The sequence below is a fragment of the Callithrix jacchus genome, chromosome 10 (assembly GCF_049354715.1).
Source record: "Callithrix jacchus isolate 240 chromosome 10, calJac240_pri, whole genome shotgun sequence".
NCBI classification, from domain to species: Eukaryota; Metazoa; Chordata; class Mammalia; order Primates; family Cebidae; genus Callithrix; species Callithrix jacchus.
The window spans coordinates 103,342,742-103,360,710 of record NC_133511.1 but is presented as its reverse complement, the minus strand read 5'-3'; the positions used below and the strand labels follow the sequence as shown (position 1 = coordinate 103,360,710).

General features: G+C 35.1%; 1 long non-coding RNA gene across 1 annotated transcript in view; it reads left to right on the top strand.

Annotated features, from left to right (window-relative positions):
• LOC144577999 (uncharacterized) overlaps positions 1-17,558 on the top strand; it is a 181,896-nt gene extending 164,338 nt beyond the window's left edge. Inside the window, exon 3 of the long non-coding RNA XR_013522925.1 lies at positions 12,686-17,558. This is a non-coding gene — a long non-coding RNA (uncharacterized LOC144577999). The remainder of the gene's footprint in view (positions 1-12,685) is intronic.
• The last annotated feature ends 411 nt before the right edge of the window (positions 17,559-17,969 follow it).

Sequence of the window (17,969 nt, the reverse complement as noted above, 5' to 3'; positions counted from 1 at the left end):
CGTGCCCAGTCTGAACTGGGTCTTAGAGGACTTCAGGACCAGGCAGGCAAAAGAGGAAGAAAACTTGAAGTTGGGCAGGTGTGTGAATTTATTCATTGAAGAATACTATCTGAAAGCGGTTAATTGTTGTCCCTGTTAACCACCACTATTTTATACATATGATTACAAACACATATACACACATGCATCCATACTCATAAGTGCAGACCTATGCACATATGTATAGACACACACGTGTATGCCCTTTCACTTTTTGCTGGTACTTCTGACCTTCCTCTCATTGGAAAAGCTTCTAAATCCTATCCATTGAGTGATGGAAAAGTTGTTTATAACAGAAATGCAGCAAAAGTGCTTTGAGTTTGATGCCCTGAATAGACGAAAGTTCAGAGACAAACATAAAGTCTATAAAATACTACCAGAATTATAAATAAATTAAATAATAAAGTACGTCCTGAACAAGGTCACAAATAAGTAAGATGAAATACGGAGCGAATAAATGCCAATGGATTACTGAAAAGGGGTTCTGTTCCCTAAGTTCCACCCACTCTCTCCATACTTCCCATCCTGACTTGAGCTTGGAAGAAGGTGATGACAGAGACCATATAGTGTTACTGAAATCCAAAGACAAAGGAGATCTTTTCTCCCTCTCTCAGGCAAAGCCCCACAGTTGAGAATAACTGCATTGTAGTGCTTTGGTCTCATGGAGGTTCCCCATGACTATAGAAAGTGTTGAAAGAGTAGAATAATTTCTACGCCTCACAAAACAGTAGAAAATGGTGACAGTTTTTTATAATGCCAGGGGATGAAGCAGAGGAGAATAGATTTCAACTATCTTGGAAAATACAAAAAATACCAAAGAGCTACATCCTGGAGTCACTCACTCACATGCAAGCTTTAGCTTATTCACAGCAGAACTAAAACATCTCGCTAGATTATCAGTGGACAATGCATTGTGTCATCCGATGCCTGTAAAAACACCATCCACAATTTATAGCTAGAATTCAGACTTAGAACTCTCAAATCGAATTTGATGATGACTTCATAATTTTGCTATGGATACTACTTCAATTTTATTTTTGTTGATTGAAAAAAAAAAGTGAATAAATGTAATTGAATTGATTTTTCTATACAGCAACCAAAAGGTCTTAAATAATTTCAATTTGGTTTATAAGTGATTTGATAATTTTATTTTACATGTAATGCAATAGTCTAGTTCTTATTTGAATTTCTACCAGGTAGAGGTACTTTGGCTATATGAGAAGTCATGCACTTTCTCTGACCCAAAGTAAGGATATATGTCAAGAATTTATGGCCACCTTCTGGTACTTATGACTCTATCAAAATTTCCATTTTATGATAAAGTTGATAATGAGTATCACCAATTAGGTTTTCTTATCCACAGAGAACTGTTTTTAAAAGCTTTGTATACAAGAACCAGTTAAACTTTATTTTTGCAAATCAATTCAGTCAGGAGTATATGTTTGTAACTTTGCTAAAGAAAAATTTTGTTTATGTTTTTAGAATGACAAGAGACAGGTGACACAGGATAATTTATTAAAAAGCTGGAAGCAATTGCCTTCATAAAATGAGGAGAGCACATACTTTTATCTGAGAGGCAAGCTGTTTTTCCTCTGATAAAGCGGCCGTAATCAGATAATAAACTCTGTGGCACTTGGCTAATCATTTAAATGTATTTAAAAATAAGTTACATGGTCTAAGATATTTTCTATATTCCTAATATTTTAAATATATTACTGTGTACAGTTAAAATTTAAGTAAAGTGTTTTAATCTTTTAAAAATTTTATTATAGGTGTATTTTAAATATGCTTGTTTTCTTTCTCTGCTCCTTTGTGAAGCAACATATAATCATTCAAAATGTATGATTCCTATAATACAGATAGTTAAATTGAGTCTTTACCTTTTTATTCTTAAAACAATAAATTTTACTCACTGACAATATGTTGCCTCATAGGTCTAAAAAGTATTATCATTTTATTTGAAAATGATGTTATAAATTTATACTAATCATAGTTTTAAAACCAAATAGTACGCTGGTTAAGTTAATTTCACATACAGAAAGAAATGTAAATAAATGAAAATGGAAATCTCATTCATAAAATGAATCGTCATAATCCTAGAATGAACTTTTGCTCTGTAAATATTGTCTCTTTTATTCTTAACAATGTGTAACCATTCTGGGACTTTCAAAATTTTACTTTCTCTCCCATCTGCTACGCATTTACGTATGTATTCTTATGACCAAGAAGATGTAGAAAGTTAGCTCTTGCTAAAGAGAAAGGCAGAGAAGCCATACAGAAATCACTGCCAGATTACTTGGGGCATGAAGAGACAAAGCATGAAATGCAGTAGTGACAACGATGAAGAATTTTTGAACAAAAATAGCCTGATTCTCATTTACCTCTGATGCCCCGGGCTTCAGATACGAGAAAAGAAACTGTAGCATGGAAAACTGCAGTAGCTACAATCCAGCATGGCTATCATCCAACAGGAGCAATGGAGCAGAATAAAATAAATCAAAGCTTGAGGGATTAGAGCTTAATACCATTTGATTAAAGACAGAGAGACACTACATGCACTAAGCTTCTTATTCTGTTAAATAACACATCAGTGATTTTTTATTTGGTAGTTATATTTTAATTCATGTTCTATACATGTAATAACATTCTCTCATTTGGCACTCCAAGAATACTCATTCAATGAAAATAGTTACCAGTTCTGCAAACATGGGAAGAAGAAGAAATTTTCTCTTTTATTTCATTTCTATTATGAAATTACATGTAATCAAGAGGATCTTAAACATTGCCCTTAAACACTGCTTGACAAAATTGGTCCTTATACAGGCCCCTGATCTCCTTTTACTTTAAGCATTTATTTTCTAGAACTTGTAAATTCCTTCTCCACTTCCTTGAGATATATGTAAATATTTTTATATGTCTCTTACCAGTTTTACGACCTTGGGATTTCTCTCAAGGACCTAGGAGTGATCTCTAAGAAATGAAATTATCAAAGAAGACAGGATCACTATCTCCCAGTCTCTGTTTGGGTAGCAACATAATTTCAGTAGGCTCCAATTAGCAAACATGAAAGACATAATCACAGAGAAAATTGGTAAGCTTGGGAATAATTTCTAGTGTTCAATATATCTCTGGATCAACCTCCCCCTAAATTTTCCTTTAGTGCACCCCAGTACTTAAAAAAGGAAGAAAGGAATGAAAAGGTAAAGGAAATGGAAGGAAAGAAAGCACCCCTTGTCTTTGGTTTCAGCAGAGTTGCACTCAAACTGAGTTCTAGCATTTTTTAATTTATCATAATATCAATAGAGAAAGTATTCCCTGTTCAATAAATGGTGTTGGGATAAATAGCTAACTACATGTCAAAGATTGAAATGGAACCCCTTTCTTATACCATATGCAAAAATCAACTCAAGATGAACAAAAGACTTAAATGCAAAACCCAAAACTATAACAACCCTGGAAAACAACCTAGGCCATACCATTCCAGACATACAAGCTGGCAAAGATTTCATGATGAAGACACCAAAAGCAAGTGGGATCAAATTAAATTTAAGATCCTCTGCTTAGTCAAAAAACATGGAAACCAGAATAAACAACCTACAGAATTGAAGAAAATGTTTGCAAATACTGCATCTGACAAAGATCTAATATCCAGCATCCATAAAGAACTTAAACAAATTTACAAGAAACAACCTAACAACCCCATTAATTAGTGAACAAAGGTCACAGACGCTTTTTAAAAGAAGACTGCATGTTGATACATATGGTCAACAAGCATAAGAAAAAATCTCAGTATCACTGATCATTAGATAAACACAAATCAAAACCACAATGAGATACCATCTTATGCCAGTGAGAATGGCTAATATTAAAAAATCAAGCAATAACAGATGTTGGCAAGGTGGCAGAGGAAATAAAATGCATATGCATTATTGGTAGTGGGGGCATAAATCAGTTCAGTCATCGTGGAAAGCAGCATGGCAATTCCTCAGAAAACTAAAAACATAAATCCCATTTTAACTCAGCAATCTCATTACTGGTTATATACTTAAAGGAATATAAAGTGTTCTATAAAGTCACATGCATACATATATTCATTGCAGAGCTATTCACAATAGCAAAGACATGGAATCAATCCCCATGCTCAACAATGGTAGACTGGATAAAGAAAATGTGGTACATATACACCATGGCATAGTATGCAGCAATTAAAAACAAACAAGATCATGTTCTTTGCAGGAACATGGGGAGAGCTGAAGGCCATTTTCCTGCTAACACAGGAATAGAAAACTAAATACCGCATGTTCTCACTTACAAGTGGGAGGTAAGTGATGAGAATACGTGGACATAAAGAGGAAAATATAATACACTGGGGACTACTTGAGGGTGGAGGATGGGAGTGATGCTAGCAGCAAATCCATATGTGTCTCCAGATAACCTCAATTCCTGCCTCCTCAGAAGAAGCAATTCAACTGAGGGCCATAAGGCAGAAGGAGAGACTGAGGCCAGTTTTAGTGCAGTAGTGAAAGTGTATTAAAAAGCTTTATAATGGGAATGTAAGGAAGTAAACTACATTTGGAGGAAGGCCAAGTGGTTGACTTGAGAGATCAAGTGTGCAGTTTGACCTATTGTCTTAGGGTTTTATATGTTGGCATACTTCTGGGGTCTTCCATCCCTTCTCCCCTGATTCTTCCCTTGAGGTGGGTTGTCTGCATATGCAATGGCCTGCTAGCACATGGGAGTGAGCATATGCAGTGTGTTTGCTGGCGTTTTATGCATGCTCACTTGAGGCATCATTCCATTACCAGTCAGTGTCCCCTGGAAGGTTAAAGTTAAATGCCACCATTTTGACTTTTAACGCATATGCTGGAGCCCATTCTCCCTACTCAAGACCTTAAGAAGAAGCTCCTGATCACCAGTTTCAGGTTTTTCTATTTATTAAAAGACTGCTTTTCTCTGGTGCTGGCTATAGTCAGTTATTATTTTATATAGAGTTAACAATCATCTGATCATCACCTGATAGTCATCTGACATTGCTGGTGGGGGGTTGGTGGAGCGCTCTCCTGCCCTGCTCATGTCTGACTAGCTACCTACTGTAAACAGAAGGAGGGAGAGGATCAGAAAAAAATAACCATTACGTATTCAGTTCCTTGGTGATAAAACAATCTGTATAACCAATTGCCATGACACAGGTTTACCTGTATAACAAACCTGCATATATACCCCTGAACCTAAAATAAAAGTTAAAAAAAAACTTCTTTGCCAATTTAACTTTGCCTGGTATGATGCTTTCTTTGGCCTAAGGCATTTATATTTTGCATCATCATAAGAACATACAGCCATAATTCATTCATCATTCCTTGATTCAGAACACTAATGTATTCCTTAATCCTTTAAATATGTTTTTAATATCTTAGAGTGCCTGAGTCTTTGGACTACATTGAGACATAAAGAAGGAATATTCTTATTACTCATTATATAATAACCAGAAATATTTAGTCTCATTTTTAAAGTACATTTGACAAGCAAATATTGTTTTTGGAGAGAATTGCTTTACCAAAGCTAACCATTCATGGTCTACCCAGAAGATACTTGTTTATTTTTATTTCTTTATATATTTTATTTGCCTGTTTACTTTTTTTTGTTTTTTTCTAAGTGGGAATCCAGAAAAGTGCCCAAAGCCTTTGAAAAAGGCTACAAACAAATGAAAAAGTTGGATTTTGTTCATTTATTGTGCACCACGAGAGAAGAGCTTTTGTTCTTGTAGACATGTAATCATTCATTTCATTTAATGTTCTTTCGGATACACGTATGGAAATACACAAAACTGGATAGGTGCTTAGTCTTTCTGTTCCTAACTTTTTATAAAGAAATATCTAAATTAAGTTTTAAATATAATTTGCTTTTGGGCAAGCAGTATATTACACCAAAAGCATATCAGCCATATTATCATATAGTTTGATTTGGAGACAGGCAAAGTGACTGACATTTTGCATTTGATGCAAGTGTAAAAACAGATCTTGTATTTTAGGGCCTAAATCATACCTCACAAAATGAGAACCCTCCCCAGGTAGATAGATTTCAGATAGATATTATGCGTTTTATCTAAAACAACTTGTTAAAGCACATTCATCGCAGCATCAATTCTAGGATAATAAACAACTTAACCATTCTGAGGCTGTGAGAAAACAAATGGCTACAACTGACCTGTTAATAATAGCTATTTAAAAATGTTAAAAACTTGGGGAATTAAAAAGTAGATTTTGACAAGACTCTAGAGAAAATGTACCGTTACACATATGTCTAACTTTACTTTTTTTAAATGCAGTGAAATATCTTGAAGAACTTGGAGAATTGGGAAAAAATTTGGAGATAGTTTTATGTGCTATTTCCTAACTGAAGGGTAGGTAAAAGGATAATTGGTGAAATCTGCAAAACAGATCAATACTTCTGGAGGAAGAAAACCAACATTTACCCCAGGTGGAGAAAGAGTTTAATCAGGTTAAAGAGAAGAGAAAGAGCGTTTTGTGCAGGTTCTGATTGTCAATTTTCTGGCTCAAAAATTAGAGAACCAATGTATGCATGAATTAAAAAACCAACCAAAATTGCTGAAAAGCAGCAATTTTCCCTGGTAGATTTTTTAATGTAAGAAAGGGAAGCACATTAAGAGTATAAAAAGAATGCTCAATGCAGAATTATTTTTAAGAGCTAAAATCTCTAAATTACCTAAATGTTCAATAATAGGAGAAAATGATTATGTAAATAATGCATTAGTTGTAATGAAAAAATACTAAGCAGATATGCAAAATCATGTTCATAAAGTTAATGACACAGAAATACTCATATAATTTAAGGGACGAAAGCAGCCTAGAAAATGCAATTTATGCTTTTAACGTGATTAAATCATATATATGTACACATAAAAATATTAGAATTTAAACCAGAATCAAAATATTATGCTTCTCTTGGTGTAGAGGTCATACGTTTTTCCTTCTTCCTTTTATCTCCTTTTCAAATTCTCTGCACTAAAAAAAATACTGCTTCTGTAATTAGAAAAAAAAAAAATAATAAATAAATAAATAAAAGGTGTTAAGACTAAATGTTTTTCCAACTTGTAAGCTAAAAGTTAGCCTGCCAGAGCTTCATGGATGCTGAGTCAGAGGCAAAGTACTTTATTACTCATGGCAACAGCAGACAGCATGAGCTTCATGGTCTCATTGGCCGCCTTAGCACCCAAGTCCCACAGGGGTGAGGAGCAAAAGGTTGTGTACATGGGGTCTGTTAGTAGAACACTCCAGGAACCCTGAGTTTAAGAAACCTGGATCTTTTGGAGCTTCTAGCAAGCTTGCCTAAAATTTGTCCCAAAAGGACAGAATATATTTATTATACCCGTCAGGAAACAAGTCTGCCTTCTGCCTCAAATGGAGATGTTATCTCTATCTTCAAAGCTGTCTACTATTATTAAAAAAATCCTAGAAATTGCAGTTTGCCTAAAGCATTTATTGCCTCTTGTTCACATCATGTGCCAAAACTTAAGAGAGTCATTGGAAGTATTGTCTCCCAATGGAAGAAAAATCTCCAAAATCAGTGTCTACTATGTTTTTATATTCTGAACTTGTTGACTAAAGGAACAGTGCCCTTAACATATTGTTTTTGCAGTTGTTAACACTGACATCCCACTCCTCGAGTCTGCAATAAAGTTCTTCATATGACAGTACTAGAACTTGCATTACACTCCTAGTAATGATCTGTGACCTCTTTGCGACACCTGCAATTCACTGCTAAACAAACACTGGCTCGTCCTTTGGTTATTACAGTCAGGTTCCTGCATCTGTTTCTCTCCAAAGGAATCTCTGAGTCAAATAATAGAGTTGATCCCTGGGACACATACTGAGGGGAAGGTGGGATGAGGATCTTTGGGCAAGCAGCCTACTTCATGAGTCAGAATGTGAATAGGCAAAATACCTTTCTAACATTACTAAGATATAGTCTCAAGCCAGAGTACATAAGATTAAAAAAATAGGCTATAAGGTAGATAATATGAAACTCTCTGATATTGGTTCATATATTAAAACCCCTTCTTCCACAAATGAGAATCTGCTACTGCTCAAAAGGATCCCTCACATATCTAAGTTCATTATTGAATCTTAATTATTTGTGACATTAGAGAAGTTGAATTCTACTCCTTATATTCTTTGGTCTGTGCTTTTTAAATTCTTCTTTATTATAGATAGAGATCTAAGTTAAGTTACCAGGCATAACACAGACAAATGTCACACTATTTTTACTATAACTGTAACTTTAAAAAAAATCACTTGATCCAGTGATTTTTATTTTCACTACTACTAGCTCTATCTTTACCAGTATTCTGTTTGAAAAGAAATCAGAGCTAAAACAGCATTTTGGCTTCCTAGCAAAGTCAATAAATGGAATAAGAATATTAAAATCACTTTTTTTGAAAGTGGTCATTGAACTTGGTGCTTTAATGGAAGAGCAATAATTTACCATTATGGTAATTTTCAGAATTTGCAAACACCAAACATTCATTAGAAAAATGAAGAAAATTAATAGAGTGTATGATTAGCTTTTTTTTTAATGTCTCTGTTCATATCACCTGCTAAATAAATGATTATAAATTTAATTAATGGTTATACTGGAACACAGGTTGATGTGGTTTGGCTCTGTGTCCTCACCCAAATCTCATCTGGAGTTGTAATTTCCATAATCTCCATGGATTGAGTGAGGAACCAGATGGGAGGTGATTGGATTATGGGGGCATTTTTCCCCTGTTGTTCTTGTGATAGTGAGTGAGTTCTTATAAGATCTGATTGTTTTCCCTGCTTTTGCTGGCTGTCTTTTATCTGCCACTATGTAAGACATGCCTCTTCCCCTTCCAGCATGATGGTAACTTTTCTGAGGCCTCCTCAGCCATGCAGAACTGTGAGTCAATTAAACATCTTTATTTTATTAGTTACCCAGTCTCGAGTATGTTTTCATAGCAGTGTGAAAACTGACTAACTTACAAATCTTCCCTTTTATTCATTCTACTAACCTAGCAAGAGTTAATAAAATGCTCCTCATACCAAGGACAATGCTTAAAAATTTTCTATTTTTAACATTGACATTTTAAAAAAGTTAATATTTTTGTCTGCAGGACAAAAGTAGATCAGAATGTTATTTATTTATTTATTTAATTTTTATTTTTGAGATGGAGTTTTGCTCTTGTTACCGAGGCTGGAGTGCAATGGCGCGATCTCGGCTCACCGCAACCTCCGCCTCCTGGGTTCAGGCAATTCTCCTGCCTCAGCCTCCTGAGTAGCTGTGATAACAGGCACGTGCCACCATGCCCAGCTAACTTTTTTTTTTTTTGTATTTTTAGTAGAGACGGGGTTTCACTATGTTGACCAGGATGGTCTTAATTTCTTGACCTCATGATCCACCCACCTCGGCCTCCTAAAGTGCTGGGATTACAGGCGTGAGCCACCGTGCCCAGCCTCAGAATGTTATTTCTTTGGATTGAGGTGTGGATGTATTTTTCCCTTCTGTGAGGGAGAATTTATCCCTACATTTAAAGAAAAATGGTGTCATCTAATTTTTTATTAATAAAATGTTGTTTAATACAATAACAATTTAGTGGCAAGAAGATGAAAAAATGTAGCTTACGTTGCTCCAACTCTTAGCCCTTTACTCACCCAATCCACAAATATTAACTAAGTTAATGTTAACAACTTCAGAGGTTCTCATATTTCATACTTATAAGCTGTTTAAGTTTAGGCAAATCAGTGTAACTTTTTTTGTTTTAGACTCCTCATCTGTAAAATGTGGTTAAAATAGTACCTACATGTTATGATTGATGTTAGAATAAATTAAGTCAACCTATATATAGAACTGACAGTAGTCACTAGATCACATAAAAACTCAATAGTTTTGTCTATTGTTATTTTTATCATTTTTACTTTTTTCTTGGAGTACTGTTATAGTCTACTCACCAACTAAAAATTCTACTTTCTTTTCCTCTCCCTCTTTTTTCTTTTCACCTGCTGTTTTCATCAAAGTAACCTGTCTAAAGTACAATTCACATCTTTCTTGCTGAAAACGCTTCAGTACCTCATACAAATTCCAGCCTCTACAATTTGACCCCAATCTAGTCTCTCCACATTTATTTCACACAACTGCCCCTTGCTTACTTTACAAGCTATGAAAATAGGACTAGTCGGAGTTCTGAGCTTTCTTCATGCCATGCATTTCCTCATACTTTCTGGATATTTGACTTGAGATTTCTCCAAAAACCAATAGTTGGCTGAAATCTGTTATCCTCCAAGTCGTATCTTAGAATGACACTTCCCCATGAAAATATTTGATTCTCACAACTAAATATAAATTCACAACTAACTAGAACAATATAATCCATCTCTCTTTTGAGCTCCCCACAATACTTCACTAACATTTTTCCTATATTAATTACCTAGCTTTGTTTTTCTTTTCTTTATGAAATAGTGTCCCTCTGTTACTGAGGCTAGAGTACAGTAGCTTGATGGTGGCTTACTGAAGCCTGAAATTCCTGGCCTCAAGCAATCCTCCCACCTCAGTGCCCTGAGTAGCTAGGACTACAGATGTGTACCACCACACCTGGCTAATTAGGTATTCACTAATATATTTAACATATATTAATATATATTAGTATAGTACTGATTACTATTATTAATACCCATTTTTAGAATAAAGCAATATTCCCATTCTCTCTCCCTCTTTCTTCCTCTTCTTCACTCCTTTTTTTCTTTCTTTCCTTCTAAAAAAAATAAAAAATAAATTCTTGCTCTGCTGCACACCATGTGTGACCCTGAACAAACTACTATACCTGTCTCACAGGCTCAGTTTTTCTATCTGTTAAATGAAGCCAGTCAAAGGGCACACCTCATAGGGCTGTCAGGAGCATGAGATAAAAGAATCACTCTAAAAAGTTTGGCTCTACAAAAAAAAAAAGTATAGTACATATTATAATCACTGATATATATAAATATTGGTGGATTTACTATACATATTATATTTACATGTGTGTGTATATAAATAAATATACATAGAGAGAATATCCTTCTCCAAATGTGCCTATTAAATTTTGCTGACATTCTATGAACTGCCAAAGGGGCAATTCTTAAAACACTGAAAATAACAAGATCTTTTAATTGAGTTAAAATAGGCTTTGAGAGAGTTATTTCAGTCTGATATCATCAAACCTAACTACTTATACTTATGATTGTGATTTGGTTTTGTTTTTGAATGTTTCTGCCCCTTACATAATTTTCCTAAAAACACATTTAACCTATAACATTATTTTAGTCTTCAAGCTCCTCTTTGTAGAACCCACAGGAGTCTTCTGAGGGATACAGAAGCAGTCTTATGTATGGCCTAGAAGCAGTTCTAAAGGAGGGACATACCTAACCACAGGAGCCTACTTCACCTTGAAAATGGACTCTGAAGAGTTATAACTATCACAAAGAAAATATCTCCAGGGCACCATTGCTGACTATCACCAAATTGTGCGATACACATGCAAGATTCAGTGCCACATGGTGAGGATGGAAGCTTTCAGAAGAGTGAGAACTCATGATCAAAGTGAGCTCATGGCACTCGGGGAAGGACACATCTTCAAAGCAGGAGAAAGCAACCAGTGCAAATTATACCTTAGAGGATCTGGAATTCAAACAGTCTTTACTTTAACTGCAAGTGAGGAGACAGTACTTCTGAAAAATAATTTTCTTTTTCACATACACATTTATTACCTTTAATTTAATGTAAAAGTTATAATATAGCTATTTGGAAAAAATAGTATTTCTATGAACTCTAAAGTCTAGACATTAAAAGAGTCAGTATTCTCTTTTAGAAGACATCTTTTAGGTCTCAAATGTGGTTGAGAATGCATGAGAATACAATTGTATGATTCTTCTTTTAAACCATTATTTGCATTTGGGGCTAAAAAAGTAACAAATTTGCCAAGGGATGTATAATGCTATTGTGATGTATCACATAATAATTTTCATGCTTTGGCTTTTAATCTCATGCTATAACCTTAGCACACCATGGAGCTATTCTGACATCTAGTACCAAGTCCATCATTTACACTTGCACAGAAATCTAGGACACTGTTCAACAGCCATTTTCTAAAAGGGCCAGATAGTAAATATTTCAGACTTTGCAGGACATACTGTCTTTTTTGCAACTACTCAAGTCTGCCATTGTAGTTCCAAACCACCTAGGAGCAATATGCGAGTGCATAGTTGTACTCAAAACAAAACAAAACAAGTAGTGAGCCAGATTTGGCCAGGCCATACATTATCAACCCTTAGTCTAAAATACTCTTTTAATGTTTTAGCTACAAACTGAAGAGTGTTGTTAGGATAGAAGGAGCCCTGCTTATCTCCGTTATATTTTCCTTCTTGCACTCTATTCAATCACCTTACACTCTAGTCAAAAGGATGGACTTACTGTTATCCTTGCTTTGTTTATGTTTTCTTGTGTTTGAAACATAAATCCTGCCGGAAACTCCTGTCTCTACATATTTCTCCCCAGAAATTTCATTTATATGTCAAAGGCCAACACTGAATTTACTTTTTTTTTTTCACTTTTGTCTTCCTTGGTTGTGTTATGTCAGGCCTCCAAGTCCACGCCTAGCCATTACAGCCTTGGTGACCTGCACATACACCTCTGGATGATCCACAGGAGCCAAAGAGTCTGAAGTAACCACAAGTAACCAGGTGGCCACAGAAAGAAATGAGACAACTTGTTCCTGCCTCAACTAATGGCTCCTCCCCTGCAACCTGCAACCTGCAACCATTATTCCTGCTCATCCTTGTGGAATTTCCCCCCTGGACATTGGGTTTTTCAAGATCCCCATCCTTTTAACTATGAAATTTACCTCACCCTCCCCTCTGCTTGCAACCAACACTTCCCACTCTTAGGATTATGCCTGTTTGTAATAGAAGACCCTTACCTTGTGATCATGCACCCCGATGCCTTTCTCCTCCCCAAGATAGATTATCAATACCTACCCTTGTGACCATGCATCCTGCGACATGCTTCCCCTCCCTAAAATAGATTACCACCTTTAACTGACCACTTGCTCCAATCTATAAACCCAACTCCTATCCTACCACTCTCCCCTGACTCAGCCCACCTGCACTGGGCTGAATAAACAGCCATGTTGCTTACACAAAGCCTACCTGGTGGTCTCTTTACGTGAGTGACGAGCCTAACATGCTATTCTTCCTCTTATTTCTTAAAGCAATGTGTCTGCAAATTCTCTAAAACCCTCTCAGTTCATTCACCATGTTATAGTTGTTTATCAATGTGTATTTAGATGAATTACTTCACTTCAGACTTCTTTCATTTTCTAATCGATATGCACAGTGTTTTCTATAAAATGTCCAATAGACAGTTATTCTGTCAATAATTGCCAAAATTAGCACTTATTATATTTGGAACGGGAAAGAAAAACATTTAAGGTAAATGTCATGGATCAATTTGGCTAGAAAACTCCAAGTAAATCATAAGTCCCTTAGTTTATTTCCATATTACTTTTATAACAGAGCCTACCCCTATTGAGGACTTCCAAACCTGGGTGACAGTCTTGGACACTTGATACCATATTTTTAAATAAGAAATTGTTATAATTTATCCAAATTGATTCATCTGTTTTATAAAATCATTTAATTTCTCTTGTAAAATTGAAGTGAAATATCATGTAAATATGTAAACAGCTTTTAAAACAAATAAGGGCTATTGCTTTCTAATGACAGCTAATTTACTAAATTTGTGTTTTATTAGCATTTCAGTATAATCATAGATAATTGTATTCTTCTTTGGTAATATGTCACCAGACCTTAGAAAATTGCAAATGATCAAATATTACTCTCTCCCATGCAATATGTATATTCACCAATAAATTAATCAGTTTTTTCTTTAATTTTCTTCCTCAATAAAAGAGACTCAACATTCAAAAAATAAATTAAAAAAAAGAAAATCATGAAAGTCAAGGATTTATAATACTTTAATTAAAATGCTTATTCCTACATCTTTTTTTCAATAATTTTTTTATTTTTCCCTTCATAATTGTTTTTCCTAAAAATTATCCTAGTTCTCATAGCATTTTACCATTATGGAAACTCACCTACGTTTATGTAGAGCTTTATTTTTTGCCCCTCACTTGGAAATGAGGTATCTCTTTCTGTCCTGGGGTCTTTTAGGTTTAAATGATCATTGCAAGAGAGAATCACTGAGAGCTGCAAGGGATGAGACAAGGTCAACGGGAGGCTGCAGTAATGAGAATTAGACATAAGTTTTTATTCTGGATCATAAATCAGGTCTTAAAATACCAGGTAAGAGTTCAGAATAATACCCAGAAGGCAGAATTTTAAACACAAGCTGAAACTGCCATTGCAAAAATTGTAGCTAAGAAAATTATGACAGGGAAAGAGATAGGACCTAACCAACTCCATCTTGTTTCTAACCTATAAGCTCTCCTTGTTCATTCCTGGGCATACGCTGAACTAACCTAGGGAAGGAATTAAGTTTATGGTTTGACTCTAAAACAAAATTTATGATAGCCATTTCCTGAAAGGACCCCCTTCTTACCTTGGGGCCAGTCTGCCTTTGTAGGACTAACACATTAGCTACAACATTAGAAATTATGGTTTAGGGGTCATGCAGCCAGCCTCTGGCTACAAGAGTCTGAACCTCCTCAAATTGTTCCTGGAGACAACATCACTATTGTAAAACCTCAGATCAGTGCTTGAGATATTTTGCAGACCCTGCACTCTGATGGATCACCTGACATTACTCTGGTAATCTGACTCAACCAATTTGCAATACTACCCAGGAACAGAAGATAGCAAGGAAACCTCACTTCCACTGCCTGCTATGATTCCATCTCCAACCTGAGCTCTCCCCACTTCTCAAACCCCTACCTGCCAAATTATCTTTAAAAACTCAGATCCCTGAATGCCAGAGGAGACTGATTTGAGTAATAATAAAACTCTGGTCTCCCACATAGCTGGCTCTGCATGAATTACTCTTTCTCCATTGCAATTCCCTGTCTTGATAAATCAGTTGCCTAGGCAGTGAACAAGGTGAACCTATGGGTGGTTAGAAATTCAAGATGTCTTAGGATAATTATAAGTCTTGAATCTACAAAGGCATTCCAGGTATAATGGGAAGTAGTTATTTATGTTAAATGAGATTACCTGGATTCAAGCAATCAAAAACAAAATGGATGAAGTGGAAGCAGAAAAGAGGAATTCATTTTAAGGATATAGAGGCTAACTCCTAGTGTTCAACAATAGGATGATAGGAACTAAAAACAAGAATGGAAAAGTTGTCAGGACTCCAGCTCTTGACCCAGTTTTTCTTTCTCTCCAATGATTTCACTGTCCCTTTCAAAACATACCTTTCTCTTGTTCTTCTTCGTATACATAACAGGAAAAAGAATGCTAATTATTTCTCCTTAAGAAACTGATTTAGAATGTCTTTATCCTAACTTCAGATCTCTAAGAGTGAAAGTTTATGCACTTTTAAAAAGTCTAAAACACGAGCACAAGATTTTGATAAAATATAGGTGCCAGGATGTTAACTATAATCTTGTTTAAAAGAGAAGAAAAACCAAGAGTCCAATAATAAGAGCTTTTAAAAAATGATAGTACATCCATAGAATGCTGTTGATTAAAATGATAGTGAAAATTCAGTAGCAGGTATATATATTTTTTTTTCTGTAAGATAAGTAAACTAAGTTTGGAGAATGATATTCTATGACCTCATACTAAAAAAAAGGTCTCATATAAGCCTCTAACTTTTCTGCCTCCCAGTTGTAATCAATAATTGTTGATTACAAAGTTCTTATCTACTATATTAGAAATGCAAATATATACAGCTCATTGCAAAACCATCAACTGTATTGCTCATTTAGTTGTTGGTATATTATATACTGTTTTAGGAATAGGTATATATTTTCTTATGGGACACATGAATTTCACAGCCCTATGTGAATTCATTCATTGTCATGTAAAACATGGGTCTTTTTGGTTAGTCAGAAAGCTCCAAACTTGGCTGGTCTACATGTCTCACTGCATGAGATGTTCCAGTAAAAATCTGACTCCAAAAGTTCCAAATTCAAATTTATTTTATTCAAATTCACCTCCCTGAGGAACTGAAAACTAAACTCAGATACTTCAACAATGTATGCCTACTGGAGAGGGTGGGAGAATATTGAGGCATAAACATGACCCTACACAAAGTTCCAGAGATAAGAAGAAAGGTTGATCTTTCTTTGTTTCTGTTGTAATTTTTAAAATAATTGATATTTAATCTCAAAATCCAAAAAAGTCCTTGGGTACATATGGATACAAATGCATGATTAAATAAATAAGAGACTATTCTCCTATGAAAAAGAATTTAAATAATTTTTAGAGATACTTTGAAGGAGATGAAGCATACCTCTTAACTCCTCAAGTATAAGTTGTGCATAGTGACCTCATTGTAAAAACAACACTATGGAAAGCGGGGCTGAAAAAGTAACTTTGCAGTGGAGAAACATGACAAACAGTACTTCAGGTAAGGTGATTCAATTTAACAGTGAAAGTGATAAATTACATTGATAGTATGTACCCTTGATATTATATGATAACAATGTTATTTTAGAGATAACAGAAGAAGGACATTGCAGAAATGTAATGTGCAGCAAAACCTGAGAGACATTCATTTATAATATGAATGTGCACCTTTCTGAACCAGGCTTGTGTAGTAAGTATGGCAGTCTTTCTTCTTCTGGTGCTCACCTTTCTAGCATGAAAGAGGGTCAATCAACAATTATGTCAGTAAGTAAGAAAATAAGCATACATTGTGATCATTTCTGTGAAAGAAATAGGCATAAGACCTACACCCTATGCATTATATTAGCGTGACCCAATTGTTATTCCTTTCTTAGTATTTCACCCTACCTATGTTAGTTATCAAAACACCAGGGGTTCAATCTAGGTCCTATTGATTGCCACACAGACAGCCAGTCATTGAAACAACAAGTATTTCCAGGGAAGAAAGCTTTAATTGGGTGTTGCAGCTGAGGAGGTGGGAGATGAGTCTCAACTTCATCTCCAAAACTGGCCAAAGTCAGGTACTTATATAGCAGGGAAGAAATGTAGCTACGTGTGGGAAAACAGGAATTAGGGAGATATAAGGAAGGGAAGTTGGTCAACAGGAAGCAGATGTAAGGCAACCACAACAGGTATCTCATTGCCCAGACGTGGCTATCTGTAAGCTCTAATTCCTTGATACTATTTGGGTTTTCTGAGAAAGGAACCCAGATAAGATGAATGTAAGTTCCTCAAGTTTTAAGAGTGGGAGGATTAGGGTTGATACCATAAATACCTGTTCTATGGGACAATTGGGCTGGTTATATCTACAACCCATAACTTTGTCCCTAATTGCAGTACTCACTTGACTATATTGACAGATTGTAGTCCTTCCAATCTGCCAATGTTTGGAGATGCTATAGCAGTTCCAAGGAGTAAAGATGTTTCTAACCGCCATTGGGTATGGGTTTACAAATTTGTTTTAAATGGTGGGAAGTGGATATTCTGTAGCCCTATTTTAATTTGGAAAAAAAAAATTATAGAAAAAAATTGAGAAAATTTATGAAATAATTTGAACATGAATATTATGTCTTCCTATATAAAAAAGAAAGAGTGAATTTTTAACCAATTCATATTACTTCTCTGACAAATAGTTGGAATGTGTTTTACTATACATTTCAGAAGCATTGCCACATATAGTCTAAAAAAAGTTTGCTTTTTGATTTCTTGTTTTTCTTGCTTTGTAGAAAGGACATTTTCCTTGGCACCTAAAGCACAGATTATGGAGTATCATAGATCAAGAATATAAGAAGAATG